The sequence below is a fragment of the Aythya ferina genome, assembly GCF_964211825.1.
Source record: "Aythya ferina genome assembly, chromosome: 3".
Lineage (NCBI taxonomy): Eukaryota > Metazoa > Chordata > Aves > Anseriformes > Anatidae > Aythya > Aythya ferina.
The window spans coordinates 82,007,512-82,021,057 of record NC_140298.1 but is presented as its reverse complement, the minus strand read 5'-3'; the positions used below and the strand labels follow the sequence as shown (position 1 = coordinate 82,021,057).

General features: G+C 36.6%; 1 protein-coding gene across 6 annotated transcripts in view; it reads right to left on the bottom strand.

The window, feature by feature from the left end:
• Nucleotides 1-7,464: 7,464 nt before the first annotated feature.
• Nucleotides 7,465-13,546, bottom strand: part of LOC311433584 (uncharacterized protein) — a 65,401-nt gene continuing 59,319 nt past the window's right edge. For 5 of the 6 annotated variants that reach the window (XR_014690837.1, XM_084512848.1, XM_084512849.1 and 2 more), the window contains 2 exons: nt 10,426-10,527; nt 8,795-9,835 (listed from right to left, as the gene is read on the bottom strand). The gene's annotated coding sequence lies outside the window, so the exon portion shown is untranslated. Of the gene's footprint in view, nt 7,833-8,794; nt 9,836-10,425; nt 10,528-13,546 lie in introns of those variants that run through there. The other variant, XR_014690834.1, reaches the window with a different exon arrangement.

Genomic DNA, 13,546 nt, shown 5'->3' with positions numbered 1-13,546 from the left:
TGTGACTCTTCTGATCTCCTGAGATGATTGGATGAAACTGTGTCCACAATTAATATTTACTTCCTTTAAAAAACAATCACTGAAGATACCTTGCTGCTAAAAGGCATTAAATGCCAGTAACAGCATGGTTCTGCTGGACTATAGCTCTGGTAAAGCTCCTAAAGGCAGCCTGGTTAACATAAGGTCTGGTTCCTCATCCTTGCTAGCATGTTAACAGTATATGGATGTGATTACTCCTGAATTCCACATCTTCTGTGAGGTGGTGTGAATAGAGGGAGACTGGAACATGATCATAGGATCTCTTTGGGATAATATTTTGCTTGGATAGGATAAAAACACAAGAAGAACGCTTGCTGGGGACCACCACTCTTTGCTTAGAAGGTGGAGATGTATTTAGCTACATGTTACTATGCATTTTGAAGTTGTCCTGGGAGAGTGTGGCCAGCTACACTGCAATGATACTTTTGCAGGACATCCCTCTGCATATTCTGTACTACTACAGTACAAAATTTGGTGGATACATAAACATTCCTCTATGCAATTCTGATTAAATAATGTGTTATTTGGACTAAAGACCAACGCCTATAATAATAGTACCTGTCAGATCAAACACATGAATTTCAAAGGAGTGCCATATACCGAAGCTATAAGTTTAATTCCAGCTTTCTCTGTAAGTGGTCTGATTTTACAGGGTGTTTTGGGGGAATCTTTAAATTTCTTTAACTTTAACTTTCTTTAACAAGCAAGATACTTACCAGATATGACTGGTCTTCTGAAACGCTCATTTCTGGTTTCTGTGCTTTTAGAATTCTTCATATCTGCTGTCTGTGAAATACTTGTCTCCTACTTCAAGATTTTCCACACTTTTGAAAGCAGTTACCACTTATGTAGTCTTCTGAACTTTAAAATATTTAACAAGTGGACATTTGCAGTATTAGAACAAAGAACTAGAGTTAGCATCCTACAAGTTAATGAGCTAGTTCATGTTAGAGAATTGTCATTTCATTCTACATTTGCAGTCCAAATATTTGTGTGCATTTGCAAGCACATAGACACCTGTGTAATGAGAGGTTTGAAAAGACAACATCATACAAAACAAGAACAGTAAAGGCTATATTCCATTAAGATAACAAGAAGATGACATCTTAGGCACTGGAAAACAGAAAAATAAATATATAAAATAAAAAGAAAGAAGAAGAAGAAGAAAAAAATGCTTTTACCTTTGAAAGCACCTTGAAAGTTTTTGTAATCAACCCTGGTTCCTATGTTCTCATCCCTGCAAGCTTGGGGATAGGCAGCAATATTCCCACCAAAAGCTTACCATGCAGGCATATGGCTACACAGAAATCCCTGGCACAATTAAGTTTAAGTTAAAAAAATGTTCTGTGGTAACATAACTTTTTTACATGTTCGGGTTTGTCCAATGTTTGTTGTTACTTCTGCTGTCATTTCATATCGCCAGCATGACAAAATGACAAGGAAAGATTACAGTGAGGTTTCTAAAATTCTGATGATGATGGACCCCTATATCCCTAATCTGAGAGACCACTCTGGGATGAAGTAAATCTAAATGCTGATTAGGGATATTAGAAACTAGAATGATGGTCCTGAAAAGCTCAGATTAGCTACCATCTAACCCTGCTATAGACTAAATTCTGTATGTGCATCTTCTGATGAAGTTTTCTGTGTATCTAATTTGCTTCCTCGAATGCCTGAAATCTATTCCAATCTGAGTTACCCTATGATCCTATGAACTTGATGCCTAACTTACACACAGGTAAAACAAGGAATCGACCTTTTTTCACCCTGACCAAGGGGACATGCAAAGGATATACCTAATACAGTACAGCATTGACAGAAACAAACAAACAACCACTACCACCACCAACAAAAAACAGTGAGAATAAATATTTTCTTCCGGAAAATTGCCACAGCATGCAGCAGTTCCCTTCTGGCAACCTGCTGGCTGTTTACTGATAATGCTGACTAAGACACTCCCTGCATGAGATGGTGTTTGTCCTCAACACTGAGTGACAACTGCCATGGAATGCACAGCGAATCTGGGTGTTTAAAAGTTAAGCATTACAATGCTCACTGTTGTAGTCTACAGATCACTTTTCTTTTTCTCTCTTTCTCTTTCTGTAATTTGTCCTTCAATTTGTTTGTTTTAAATGAAAGCTGAAGATAAGCAGGAGCCTGTTTTATGTCTTTCCAGAAGTGGCTTTCCTAGGTGCAGAAAAACAGGTGTACTGGAAGTGCAAAGTAAATTCTAAATGTTACTGTATAACCTGCCCAGATCCCTAAAGCAAAAGTACAACAGAGGAATGGCAGAAGTATAAACTCTACAGACCACAGAACCCATATTTCCTTGCACTGTCCTGACATCTTTAATTTTAAAAATGGATAAACATTAAAAACAGTAAAATAATCAAGTCATGGAACATAAGCCTGATGGACAAAGGTAGCCAGATCTAGTTCCCATCCTTGTCAAAAACTATAAGAAATTCACTTCAGACATGAAAATAAATTTCTGCAGAAGAAGTCTGATTTGAAGCCAGAATGAAATACTGGCTTTTCACAGAGGTTTGTGCTTGTCTAGTTGCTGTTCAGTCAAGGTCATCTAAGCAGAAAAAAAAAAAAAAAAAAAAAAAAAAAAAAAAAAAAAGTGCTGAAATACAAAATAATCTATCCATCTATCCAGGAGAGGAAAATATTTTTTCTCCATAGTAATATTTGAAAATGGAGTAGAGTTGCATTACCTTTGCTTGCTTGACAGCCATTCTTTTTACTCCCTATATTCCTGTGCCAAACCAAAGCTCTGATTTGACAATATGAAAAGCCTGTGGCAATACTGACCTAGGCTACTGTCTTCTGCAGGCAAAGTAACAACCATAAAGGTGTAGCTTCAGACTTCATGGCTACTCATGACAGCCACAAGGTTTTAGAGATAGAATTCATATTCAAAGGCAAAGGTGAGGAAAAGATGAGTTGATCAAAACTTATATTTCTTTTTAAAGGAAACCCTTGAAGAATCTGTCTTTTCTGAAAGATCTCCTATTATTCCTAAATTTTGCTCTGTAAGGGACTGTTACATACAGACAGAGGGTAACTGTGTATTCTACTGACTCTAGACATAAAAGGATAATCTGTCCATTTCATCAAGAATATAAGTATGGTAGTTAAAAAGCCTTAGAAAAATAATCAAGATAGAAAAACATGTCTGTGACAACCTCTCACTGAGAAACTGTCCCACAATCAAACACAAAGCCACAAAGACATTTCTTGCCCATATAATGTAGTCTTCTTTGACTACTGTACCATTCACAGTACTTCTTCAATTAGTGCACTACAGTTTTGTCACACTATATTATTCATAATATTACAATTTCCTTTAGTGAGAAGTGGGAACAATACTAGCAAAAGGAGGAAGTTATTTCATAAGAAGAAACAAACTTTCTTTGTAAAAAATAAAATATGGTCAGAAAGACTGCATTCACTTTGGCAGGTAGAAAAAAATCTCATCATGATGTACCATGGAGGAAAAATAAACTGAATGATAAAAAATAAAATTAGGGAGTTAAAAATAAATAAATAAAAAATAAAATTAAATTAAAAAAAAAAAAAAAAAAAGCTGCCTGTTCTGTTAGATAATTAGAACAAGTTTGTTAAAAATATTCCAAAATTAAGTTTAAGAGTGCTACCATTAAGAAGATTTACTGCAGTCTGGAAAAACACACAAAGAATGAGGAACATAGAGTGCATCCTGTATGTGTTAGCACAGCTGTATAATTTCTTAAAGCTGATTTTATTGTGCAGTAAAAGCATATTCTTTCTTTGGAAAGACCCTGGAAAAATAATTACGTGTCATATATGCTCAGTGCTAATTTTCTTACTCAGTGAAGTAAAATTCAATCTATTTTATGTCCAAAGACTGTCATCTTTTTGGGACACGCTTATCTTGTCATCACTTCCATCCATATTAGCAAGTGAGCTGGCTTCAACAATCAATAAACTGACAGATTATTTATAGAGTGAAATAGTTTTTTAAAATACCTATTTTTGCATTTACCTCTACATTAATCAATTTTATACCAGCTTTCTGCATCACTTCACCTTTCATCGGAAGTCCACATTGGAAAATTATAGCCTCAGTCATGGACATTACAGAAATTTAAGTAACCAGAAAGGAGTAGGAAGAAGAATAATTCTCTCCCACAGAGAACTTTTCCATTTCAAAATCTGAGTACTGTCTGCTTAAAAAATCATTATGCATTATCAGCAGAAGATGCACCGAAGCATAGGAAGCCAAGCAAGCAGGGGAGCAGGCAGGAGGTGAAGGCAGCCTGGTTAGCTTCTACCAGAACATTTTCCAGACAGCTGAAGTCCCATGGCACTTCTCCATTCTGACTGATGAGCAGACTCAGGGGAACAGACGTTTCGTTCAGTGTTTCTGTGCCCAGCTCTAATCATGACAGCAATCATGATTCCTAGACTTCCTACACTGCAAAAAAATATCAGTCAGTTTTAAATGCAGGATGCTGGTATGAGCAGTCACTTTGATTGCCCTTTTTGAAGAAGTGTCTTTTTTCAGAAGAACACAGAACATGTGCCTATTTCCCATTTGCATCAAAAAAATAAAAAATAAATAAATAAATAAAAAATTAAGAACCAATCAGTTAAGCACCTATTTAGACTAGATACTTGCTTGGCTTTTTACTAAATAACAGTAGGTATAAATGCAATCCCTAAGTTTTCTGAGCTAGTTCTGTCACATGTAAGCACTAAATTGGAACACCTCTAGAAAGCTAGAAAGGAAGATCTGAGCAGAAACTGCCTATCATCAGTTCTGTCTGTCCATGGGGTAGTAAAAATGAGACTCAAGAGAAGACCGTGATGTTTTCCATAATTGATTTGAGGTCAAAAATTGAGCTCGACTTGCAGAGCCTCACATGACTACATCCACTGACTCTGGATAATTCTGCCCCTGAAGACCTGCATTAGTATCTATATTAGCAGCTATAAATGAAAATAAATAAATAAATAAATAATGCTACTTACACAACCAAGCATAGTGTTTCAGCTCCTTCTGTATTCCTTCAGTGAATTAGTAGGCTAAGAGGTGATATCCTGTCCCCATGAAGACTATCTTCATGAAGGAATTTTTAATTATTTCCTCCTGTGGTTCAACTTTGATTAAATTAGTGGTTTTGCTTGCCTTAAACAGAAAAATTGATGGTTCCCACCAAGTTTTTAAGACTGGGAATACCTATTACTGGAGTCCGTCTCAGTAGGAGTCCTCTACTGGGCCTTCAAAGCCAGGTCAAGGGAAATCTAATTGGCATGCAACTTCATTGTGAACTGATTTCAACCTCTCCATACTTTTTTCTGAGATGCACAGTTTTTGCTATTGCCCATGTTCATACAAGCAGACATAGGGTGTGATTTAAGGATGCAATTTTAAATATTTTGGCTTGCACTGGTAATAGCATTTATATTTTCACATGTACTTGGAAAAATTGATAAAGTTCAGTTTGAGAAAGAGCTTTCTGTGACTGTTGCAGTTAGAGGGTCGTACTTTTAGAGAAAAAACCTTGTCCTTACAGAAGTTTTCAGAGTGCTGGATGGTTACAGGCTGTCCAGTTTCACAATTTGTAAGACTGGATTACATTTTTATTTCAATATGTGCTTTTCAAATTGTGGTGACATCGGTTATTATCTGCTACAGCCTGTCCTGTTTTGTTAATGTAAGTGTAGAAAAGAAAATTCCACCCACTGAATTAGGCAAGGAAAATGGGATTCTCCCGCAGGCCACCTCAGAGTATTTTTGAAAATCCCACCCAAGGAGTGCTTGTAAGAACTGGTAGCAGTCAGTACCTCAGAGTTAAGTCCTCCCTTAAGTCCTGGTTCAAAATATCTAAATTAATGGATAAAGTATGGGAAAAAGAAAATCAAAAGTCAGGGAGGATTGTGAGGTTTGTGTTTTCTAAACATTTTTGTTCTGGACAGTTTTTTTCACAATTATAGCATCTCAGGGCCAAATTATCTGCTTTGTTTAATACATCTAGTATTATCCTTCCATGCAGAAGGATTTACTGCTGAGAAATTCCCACAAGCCAGGGTAGTCTCTGGCCACTTCAGTCACTGCAGGGAGAGTGCTGCCATCTGCTCCCCATGCCTGTGTCAGCACCTGCTTTACTGGACACTCATCCCTTCCAGTAAGGGAAAGCAGAATACAAATGAATATTTTTTCTTGTGTTTTCCATCCATAGAGATTGAACAGAAAAAGCAGTTTTATTTTATAGGTAGTAAGTTAGTGGGGTGTTTCTTTCAGACAAAAGTGTCTCCATTTTTCAGGATCCAGCTGTGTGGGGCACGTAGTCCCCAAGGGCAGTTCTTTGACATGAAGCCTCTCTCACTTCTGAAGGAAAACAATGTGAAAAGCTGCTGTATCAAACAGATATGCTGCCCAGCCATGCCACTTCATTTGTCCATTTCTTTCCTGTTCTTTTATTAATATGGTGTTACCACCTTCATAGCCATTCAGAAAGTTCCTACAATGATCATTTTTCTAATCCAGATCTGCTGTCGCCTTACTCTTTACCTTAAACTGTTTCTTTACTCTTTCATGTCATAGGAAAGTCATGCTTTTCTTCATGTCATATTTCACCTTCAAGCTCCTTATTAATTAGTTCTCCTCTCTCCTACAATTTCACCTATATTGATAGTTGATTTACATCTTTTGCTGTCACGTTTTTTCCATACATTTTCAAATACGGTCTCAAAACCCAAGACTTTTATTTAGTTTCCTTTGAATCCCCATTGAAATCTTTCTCTTGACAGGATGCCTGCAAAAATCTGGAGGGTTGACACTGCCAAGTGTGCTTAAAGTGCCTATAACCAGTCTTCTGCTGGTGTCCAGCCTCCCCCACCTTCTTTCAAAGACACAACAAATTTATAGGAGCATGACCCCTTTTTGATTCCCTACAGCATGTTGGCAGTCTATGATTATAGCTCCTAGGCACAAAGAAGACATTACCTCAAAAAAATATTATTAGTAAAAGTACTTGGGAGGGTTTTTTATAGCTCACTTTTCCATTACAGTTGGTTCAGACATTCAGGAAGTTTCACATTTTGTCAGTCACATGTTTAAATCTCCACAGTAGTGTTATTCATAACTCTGCTTAGTTTTTACAACAATAACAAATACATGTTATAGAATAATGAATAAATTAGTCAAATAAATGTTACAGTAATGTCCCCACATTTTTCTGATTGGAGTGTTTTCAGGTGTGTGCAGATATTGGTTTTGCTAACTAAAGCCTAGGATGAAAATTCTGTGTGGAAAAGAATACAGTTTGACTAACTTTATAGGTAACTCTGAGTTCATTCTACCAAATGCTTTACAAACGCTTTCAGTCACTAGTTTGCTCAAAACATTTTAAAAGAATTCCAGTAGAACTAAAATTCATCTTTAGAACATGATTGGTTTTATTTAAATCATTATTTTCAACAACTTTACATAAGAGACATCAGTACCAGATACATCATGAAATGACATCCAAGAACATAGCCTGTACAGGTGAAGTGGTTCTTTGCTTTAGTTTATGTTCAATAGTGAAACATATGGATACAGACCTCATGGGAAAACAAGTGTCAATGTTCATTGGAAATTCAGCAAATCTGTGTTGACTGTTCCTAATATTCTTTTCCTAATATTAATCTTTTCCCATCTCTTAGAAAATAAACTACCCAGCCATTCCCTGTCTGGCTAGAAAACAGGCACCCTGGATTGACAAAAATTATGTTCTTTGTCAGATCTCACGCAGTCATGCCTGAAAAGTAAAATAAATGGAAAATTTCTCTGTATAGAGGTTACCACAAACTCCTCTTAGATGATCAAGATTCAGTTCAGATGCTGTATATTTTTTATGTAGTGTATTTCAACTGAAAGTAAAAGAGTATAGCCACAAAACCAGTAAGGCTGGAATGTTGCCATCTTCATACCACAGTGATTAGGACATTCACAATGGACGTACAAAACAGACCCAAGGTCTTTCCTTCTCTCATCCAGCACAAGGCAATGAACCAAGGAGTAACAAGCTATGACCAAAGCAATTCATTGAAGTTAAATTCTTCCCTGATGAGGTTTGGTTTACCTTCTGCATCATTCTTAACTGTTTAGAGGGAGAAGGTGTAATGTAAATGACTGTAGTCTGGAAAGTGATTGATCTGTAGGATAACTTTGGGAAGGTCACATCATATCTTTTAGTTGTCAGGATCACTTTGATCACTTTAAGGGTAGAGCATGTCTCTCGCCATGTGTTTACACATAGCCTAGCAATGCAGGCCTCACTTTGGATCAGGGCCTCTAAGTACTACCATTCTCAGAGAAACAAAAAAAAAATAAAATATGAAAGCTACGAGGAGATGAAAAGCACGCATGGTTTCATGGTGACTCATTTTGTTCAGTCCTGAACACGTTGTTTTATTTTGCTCACAAAGGCCAAGTCATGCATGGTGCCCTCCAAAGTAGAGAAAGGATGCCAAGCACAGAGGACTAATGAACTGCAGAGTTCAGGGCAGGCATTTAGGGATTTTTTTTTCCCCATTTTTCCTTCACTGAGTACTGCATCACTAAGTAAATATATCTCCCTGCTGGTTATAAATAGGCTCTAGTGCCTTATCATGTTCCCGCTCACTGGAAAAGAATGTGGATCAGCTGAAGAATGAGACACTCAGGAAAGCAGGAAAGCTGCTTGAACTTCAACATCTTTTTTTTTTTTTTTTTTTTTTTTTTAAATCATCTCTCCTAGAGTCAGAGGCATACACTCTTTGGGAATGAGTATCTTGACCTGGTAAATGACACAATGCTTTATATACAAAAATATTAAGAGGAGATTACGTCACTGGTAAAAATGTGCTGAAATGAGGTCTTTCCCTTTTGCATGCCTTTAAAGGAACTTTCCAAGCTTACCAAAACTGTGCAGTCATGCTTCTGATAGACAGCCAAGTTCACACAAGGACCAGTCCAAGGGCACCTTCAAAGGCATTGTGCTAATTGATCTACCGTGCAAACTGCAAGACATGTTAGGCACCACATTTTACCAATGAAGTATCTCAGTAAATGGAGCCCAGAAACAACTACCTTCCTTTATTCTTGTGTCACAAAATGAGCCTTGCAATATCTGTAAATCATGACTCCAGGGAACATGGAGAAGGTTTAGGAAAAGAAGCTATAAAGACAAGGAGTCAAGAGACAAGCCAAGATGTATGTAGCTACTTAGACTCCTATCCTCCCATCAATTTCATGATGAGTGTTGAAGCCTAGAAGGAGATACAATCTTAAATTCTTGTGTAGATTTTGGCCTTTTGATTTATACCTAGGCTCTTATTAAACTGACTAATCAGTTCACCTTTCTGTAAGGAGTTCACAGTTCATAACTTGTAAAATATATGCATAACACATGTATCATAAGCACATCTTCACAGAATTGAGGTCATGGCAAGAAGAATGACAGAATATCCCCAAGCAAAAATGTTTTGGTCAAATAATTTAACATTAGTTCTGCTTGTCTGGCAGGAGGTACTTTGTGGGTACTTTGAAGAAAGCAAGGCACCAGATTTCTGTTCCAGTTCAAATGTAACCAGAAGTGACAGGCCAGAGATCTTTACTTCTGAGCAGAAGGTAAATTAATTTGAATATTGTCTCTTTGGGTTTCACCGGTCCTTTCATTTCTCCCTACAATAAGCATCTAACTCAAATTGATCCAGCTTAATTCATACTTTCCAGACAGAAGTTCTATTGATTGAATCCCTATTATCCTTGATCTTCAGACTAGAAGAAAAATAAATTAAGAAAATAAAGTAAAATAAAAACAGTACATAGAAGATAACAATATGGTCAGGATTCAACCATACAAGGCATAAATGAAGTGGTTGAGTCACCATCCCTGGAGGTCTTTAAAAGACATTTAGATGTAGAGCTTAGTGATATGGTTTAGTGGAGGACTTGTTAGTGTTAAGTCAGAGGTTGGACTAGGTGATCTTGAGGTCTCTGTCAACCTAGAAATTCTGTGATTCTGTGATCAATTAAAAAAATAATAATAAAAATAATGATCATCCTTTTCATCTTTACAGATTGGTTCTGCAGGAGAATTTTTGTTACATATTCATTGTTTTAAGTTTTAGGAATGCCTTACCTAAAGCATATATAGATTCAAAAGACAGATCTATTTTTAGAGTGATATTTCTCAGCTTGTTTTGGCAAGGTGAATGTCAAAGCATTCAGAAGACTTGCATTCACTGAGATCATAAACTTTGAGGATACACAGGTCAGTCCCTGTCTTGAGAGCTTTCTGAAAAGAAACTCTTGTTTCAATCGTTTCTCTGCTATGGGTGTAGTATCTAGGGCAAAGAAATACTTACCATTGCCCAGGATTTTCTAAAACAGGGTGTTGGTATAGTATTTTCTAGATTACTCCATGGTTTTCAGAGCTTCCTGAAGTCCTTTCTGTGAACATCCACCCCCTTCAGACAATTAAAAAAAATAAAAAAGAAAAGAAGAAAAAAAAAAAAGTACTATTAAAGATCTATTTTCTTCCCTTAATACTCCAGAAAACTTTCTAAAATTAAACAATAACTGCAAAAGACTGGTCTGGTGTTCCAAATTAAGCATAATTTCAGAGGAAAGAGATACTAAATAAAAAGGAATCCTTTGACCACAAATAACTGTCCAATGTATGAACAAGATAAAAAACAAGAAGATATTTCCTTCCCTGTACAGCTGAAATTTCATTTAGAAGATTGTCTCCTACTTCTGGCAAAATATGGCACAGTACAGCAGTGTCAGCATGAAGAATAGAAGCACCCATAACCTAGTACCTCTCCAAAGCACCCAGACTTCTACAGCAGTTTTTATTTTATTTTATTTTATTTTATTTTATTTTATTTTATTTTATTTTATTTTATTTTATTTTATTTTATTTTATTTTATTTTATTTTATTTTATTTTTTTTTAACCAACAGAGATAATTTCTGTTCAAATAAATGTAACTGCAGACAGGAATCTGGGCTAGGTATGGTAGAATTACACAAGCAGACTGACTTACATCAAACTTAGAGAACTACTCCTAAAATGCATACACACCCTTTATGCTTGAAAGTGATGGACTTTGATCTCTATTTCAATTTAAACCACAGCCAGGGTCTAATTTCCCTTTCTTCACATTTTTAAGTTCTCAAAACCAACATCAGCAAGTTCTCATCGTTCCCTGCACCTGGGGAGAAAAAAAGGCCAAAAAAGCAAGAGAACCAGCCAAAAGGAACAGGGGTGTTCCTGGTTTTCTGACTGGCTTTGCTCTGGGAGGTGAAAAAATTGACATTTGAGGAAAAATCAGGTAGGACCAGAAACCTTGTTAAGCAGAAGCATCTGCAGCTTTGCCTTTACTGAAACCATTTTTTATAGTAGTCACTGCCCTCTTAAAAATTAGTTACTCAAGTACAGATGCCAATGGAGGCAGTTCCTTAGGATAGGTGACAACTAAAATTTTCACTAGGTGCACATCGGAAAGCCACTCAGCCTTTTCCTTGCCTTTTGATAATCATGCCCTTTCTGAGTTCTTCATCTTGTTATACACCTCATGAAAAAAATTTGCAAATTGTATTAGAAGAAAGACTTATGTCTCATGTAACTTTGTTTTATACAAGATAATTTTAATTTTGAAAAAAATACTCATTTATAATAGAAAGATTCTATAAAAATGAAATCCTTTCCATAAAAGTCCTTTATTCTACAGCTCCTGGACTTGAGTTTAGCATAGGAAACTTGCTTTTCTGATACGGGAGTCTGTTCTTTTACACGAACAACTCAGAGTACTTCCTAATCTAATCTGTTTATACCTCTAGCACAAAATAAAGAAACCTTTTCTGACATGATCCTCTGCTGTCTTGTCTGCACAATGTCAGCCATGCAATCAGTCTACCAGCACAGACAAAAATGGTGTCAGTCCACTGATACTGTCTATGGCTGTGTGATGGAACCTTCACAAAAAGTCTGTCCAAGCTTTCTTTGCAACATTTTCAGAGACTTTTCAAAAGTCAGATGAGAGATGAAATGAGAGCAGTTGGACGTGATGCTCTTAGAGGTGTTTTCCAACCTAAATGATTCTATGATTCTATAATTTTACTTTTTCACAGTGAAAACACATGGCAGTTCATGCACAAAGCATGATAGAAATACACCTACTAGAACATATCTACAGAGATGGGTGCAGTCCTTTGTACGTCTGTTAGAGGGCTACAAATTATTCTATGTATAATGTGCCTCCTCCCAGAAATGCACCTCCAGCCACCTCCTCCTCCCCAGCAGTGTCACCCTCCATATCACCCCCAGAAGCTGCCACTCTTAAATACTTTTAAGAAGGGCACCAAAGGCTCTGCTGACCAAAGCTCTGCTGAGCCAGAGCTTTGACATGCAGCAGGTAACCTGTGAGAACAAAACAGCATGGAGTAAGGCCCAGAAAATGATGTAAACTGAGAGAGCAAGGGAAAGAGAGAAGATATAGGCTTTTGGGGTCTATTCATATTAGTGGAAGAACCTCCTTTATTGGTTTTAAACAAAACAAAACAAGATAAAATAAAATGCTGATGGACTTGGGCACCAGTAGCTGGATTCAAACCAGGATTTTGACTTCATTACAGTTCTGGATTGTTGGGGAGTTGAGTGTTGTCTGCTCTGTTGCATAATTGCATTACATGAGCAAGAGATCAGCGTTCACTACAAAGAATGTGAGTATAAACTGTCTTTCCTTTCTCTGGAGTAAATCTAGTTTATAAAGACAGTAAATTGCATGATGTGGGCTGTAGCATTTGTCACCATTTAACCCCTTTTGTACATATAATCAAGTTTCCACCTTAATAATAATGGGAGGGGAATAAATTTTACTTGGAAATCTATGTTAATTTCTCAATGAAAACAGCTTAACTGATCATGAAAAGAATATACTGAATTAAAATAGCTACAAACTGATTAAATTTCCATTTGTTTCACATAAAATGAAATGAGAACATGGGACAGGAAGACACTGCTTAACACTATAAGAATGCTATTACAACTGACTACCCACACTGAAAAGTTGTAAACACAATAGAGTGAGGCAAATTGTGTATAATTACAAGTGATAATATGGCATTGAACAATGCAAAATTTTGGCTTCGTATCTGGAAAACAGCTCTCTTATTTGAGACAAATCTGCTGTACAACACAAACACCTTGATTTTCTGTAAATATTCCAGTTTCAGGCTAGGAGTTTTGGAAAAGGTGCCATACACTACTGGCAGAAGGGTAATAATATTCTCTTCATCTTCAGGAAGAACAGCCTGTATACTAAGAACCTCACCCACTTAATGTCCGTATCACTGATTCCTGTTTCCTGATATTGCATCTACTTCCCTATATAATCCCATTCAACAAACATCTTAAAAAACAGTTGTATCCTAAAAACAGTTGAGTTCTTTGTCCCAGACTCAATACCTCTGCTAGAACTTT